Below are 4546 nucleotides of genomic sequence, written 5' to 3' on the forward strand. Positions count from 1 at the left end.
TACCACCCACATATATGCCCTTCCAGGCTACGACATTCCGGTCCAAAACATATTGCCTTCCGGCCCATGACATAGTGCCTTCCGACCCTTAACATAAATAACATACATAACATAATAGAACATAGAACAACCATACATATCGGGTCTATTGTGTGACTGGTCCGCCGTATCGGCTTTCAGTCCACCCTCCATGTCTAGTCATGTCCTTCGAGTCTGCAGTGTGGTTGGTCCGCCCGCACCAGGCCTTCAACCCACCCGGTCCACTCTCCGAGTCTACAATATGACTGGTCTGCCCGCATCGGGCCTTCAGTCTGCGTGGTCCACTCTTCGAGCCTCGGCACGTCTGTTTCGCCCTTGTAGGGCCTACAGCCTATCCGGACCACTCGCTGGGCCTTCGGAACAACCGGTCCGCCCTGGGTATCTTGGCCTAGAGCACAAAGCAGGACCTGCCTCAAACCAACTCCAATCCAAACAACCATGTGCACATAACATACAATCATATAACAGTTCATAGTCAACAAACCGATCAAGCATATCACATAACATATCATTACCCTAACCAGCATACCGACCTAACCGGTCACTAGCATAGCATCAGTCTACATATCGAGAAACCGACCTTAACCAGGTCTCTAGCATATACCATCCTAGCTACCAGAATGCAGACGTATCAAAGCAATAACATAACAACAATATCTGAATCTCAATCCAATAAAGGGCCGGCCTTGGTGCCTTAGACCCTGTCGATATAGTGAGGATAACTCACCTCGCGAATGCTGATACTCTGAACCGAAGAAGCAGACTCTTGAATCACCAACTCACCACAAATCCCGAACTGACCATCATAACAAAATAAACATTAGGTCAATCATGCTTCCACTTTTTGGGCCAAGACCAAAGTCCAAATCTCATACAAAGTCCAACATTGGCCCAATTTACCAAATTGGGCCCACTTCACCAAATGGGCCTAGAACCAATGTCCATAACAATAATTGGGCCCAAAATACTCTATCCATAAATTCCCAGACTTGGCCCAATAACCAACTGCCCACCAACGGCCCAAACTCAAAAGCCCAAAATGAAAGTCCAACAGGAGGAGTACGCTGGGCATACCCTCCTTGGTACCCGGGGCGTACAACATTGTTCACAAAAGGAAACGGGGCACTGGCCCGCTACGCGGGGCGTACATAGGGGTTACGCGGGGCGTACATAGGGGTTACGCGGGGCGTAACTGCGAGATTCATTAAGTCCTTCTAATCTCTTAATGGCTTAAGCTATTAAGCCCAAACTTCAGATCCCTAGGCCAAATATGATTAGAATCCATGAAGTCTCAAACTTTATTACTTAGGATGTCCATAAGCTCTTAATCTAAGGTCTTAATCCATTAAGACCTATATATCTCACACATGGAACAACTACAGCCCTTGGGACCTCATTTTTCTCACTCAAGACCTCTCCAAAGGTCTGAAAGGACAGGTAATCTTGACCAATTCGATACATGCAACAAGGTGAGGACTTTTGGGACAAGAATGGTGTCAAAGCTTCAAAATACATAGATCTACACAATATGAATGTCAAGCAAGAAGCTTTATACCTCAAACAAGCTCCAAAGGATGGTATCTCTTCAGATCTACAAGCTCCAATCGTTCCTCTTCTTCCTTGACAACTTCTCTTTTCTCTTTCAAGCCTTTCTTTTTCCAAAATAAGCTTTCCAAGGTCAAACACACCCAATAATGGAGGGAATACGGGTTCTAGGGTTTCCTGAGGTTAGGGATGAGCATAAGGAGGCTAAGGGGTGAACCATCATGTTCCTTATATAGTGGCTGACCCTAAATTAGGGTTTGGAGTTTCCGAGAGTACGATGGGCGTACCTCTAGTACGTTGGGCGTCCTCGTCCGGCCATCCCGCATACATCACACCATTACGCTGGGCGTACGTCCAGGTTACGCTGGGCGTACCCATCTAAACTTCAATACACATGCATGCCATGCATGCATGGGACCCTTTTTCCACTTATACCACAAAGAGCTATAAACAATGATCAACTTCAAAACACCGCAACTCCTCTAATCTAAACCCGCTCCCAAATAACTTTACATTCATACGGGGGTGACGAGAAGCCCAATGCTTCTAACACATACACCAGCCCGAAACCTTCTCGGATGAAACTCATTTCTCGTAAAAGGACCAGAATTACCCTTCCTCTTAAATCTTAGCGACTCATAATTAAACACTTAAAGAACGGGGTGTTACAATTCTCCCCCACTTAAATTAGGCTTTGTCCTCGAAGCCTGCGACAATGCTACTCCGAAACTATCCCTGGAATGCACCGCCTGGCATTCACCGGACCAGGCTACTCAAGACTCGACCATCAAAATCCGAAACCCAACTTACGTTTCTTGCTATCAAGATGACACATGATTTAGCCTCAGAGCAACTCCCACGAGTTCTCTACCACAATTCTCATAACCACACCGAACTGGTTCTAGAGTCCTCGGGTTAGGAAAACCCCGTTACACTGATGACACTTCCAAACATCCTTCCGGATGAATTTTCACCACATAAACAAATCCATCTGGAATTCCAAAATTCCATCCATGCATTCCTGCCGAGCCTTAGCAACCATCCAACCCGGATGTGATCCCATACCACTGTCGCAATCTCGCTGCTCAATGACCATAATTGGACCACTCCCATCATCACCCTACACTTCTACTTCTGTGAATTTACATTTCCTTATAGCATAACCGCTAACCACGCAACACACATGACCTGAACCTGCTCGCAAGGACTCTCGAGTCCATGCACCATCTCCACTAATCACAATCAATACCCGGGGCCAGACCGTCTAATGCTAACACATCAAAACATACCCAACCCATTTCCTCGAACCGATCCAATAATACCTGTAGAGTCTTCAGCATGACTGGTCCGCCTTACCAGGCCTTCAGCCAATCTGAGCCACTCTCAACCCTTCAGACAATCTGGACCGCCCTTTAGTGCCTTCAGTCTGGCAGTGTGGTTGGTCCGCCCGCACCAGGCCTTCAACCCACCTGGTCCACTCTCCGAGTCTACAGTATGACTGGTCCGCCCGCATCGGGCCTTCAGTCTGCCTGGTCCACTCTTCGAGCCTCGACACGTCTGGTCCGCCCTCGTGGGGCCTACAGCTTATCCGGACCGCTTGCTGGGCTTTTGGAACAACCGGTCCGCCCTGGGTATCTTGGCCTACAACACAAAGCAGGACCCGCCTCAACCCAACTCCAGTCCAAACAACCATGTGCACATAACATACAATCATATAAAAGTTCATAGTCAACAAACCGATCAAGCAGATGACATAACATATCATTACCCTAACCAGGATACCGACCTAACCGGTCATTAGCATAGCATCACTCTACATATTGGGAAACCGACCTTAACCAGGACTCTAGCATATACCATCCTAGCTACCAGGATGCAGACATATCAAAGCAATAACGTAACAACAATATCCGAATCTCAATCCAATAAAGGGCTGGCCTGATGGGTTTTGGTCATAAGAACATCCTATGTGCTCATACAAACCCTAATGCTTGGATCTAGGTTTCTCTATTGTACATGCAAGTTATCCAAGACTATAAACCCTAGATCTAACATATGATAATCAATATAACATATAATTAGGGTTTAGATCATACCTTGATTGTTATGTAGCAATAACAATCTCAATTCCTCCTTGTATTGACTTTAGAAAGCTTAGAGTCACAAATATCACTCCTCTAATGGCTCACAAACACCAAGAGCGAGAGAATGAAGAGGATAAAGGATAGAGGCTGCCAAAAACGTGTTCTAACCCTAGAAGAGAAGTTCCCCACGTTTTTTAGCCTTAAGGGTTCTATATATAGTGAGGCTATTAGGGTTATATAACAAGGAAACCCTAATTTGGATGCTTAAGCCCTAAGCAACCCATGGACTCCTTTCCTTAAGGCCTTGGACGATTTCTCATGGGTTTCCCCATAGAATTCGTCCACTCCTTAATATAAGACAATCCATAGCCCAAATTGCAATTATCTTATAATTACAATTCCAGTCCCTTAAGTTTAATTAATCTCTTTTAGTCACAAAACTAATTACCAATTAATTCTTGACTAATCTTAATTTAAAAAAAATATGATTTCTCCTTTAATATATTATTCTCATAATATATTAATAAATCATATATAATCCTTTCTCTCCATAATTCATCCTATCAAGTTGCTTTGGTGAAGGCAACCCAAAAAGACCATGCACCATCGGGTCAAGTACATACCAAAATAGTTATGGAATTAGACACTAATCCAACAGTCTCCCACTTGGATAAGTCTAATAACTATTATGCGTATGACTTCAAATCCTGATCTGCAATCGTAGCTTTCCAAAGCCGCGGTCAACTCTGATCCTATCAGATACACGTGTCCTTTAGATAAGGGATCATATATTCCTCCATTCTAGATATCGTATGAGATATGATTATTAATCATTCTCTTTGTACTATATCTCGATTTCCGATTTATGACGACTGACT

Source organism: Lactuca saligna, chromosome 8, assembly GCF_052625555.1.
Source record: "Lactuca saligna cultivar CGN05327 chromosome 8, ASM5262555v1, whole genome shotgun sequence".
Taxonomy (NCBI): domain Eukaryota; kingdom Viridiplantae; phylum Streptophyta; class Magnoliopsida; order Asterales; family Asteraceae; genus Lactuca; species Lactuca saligna.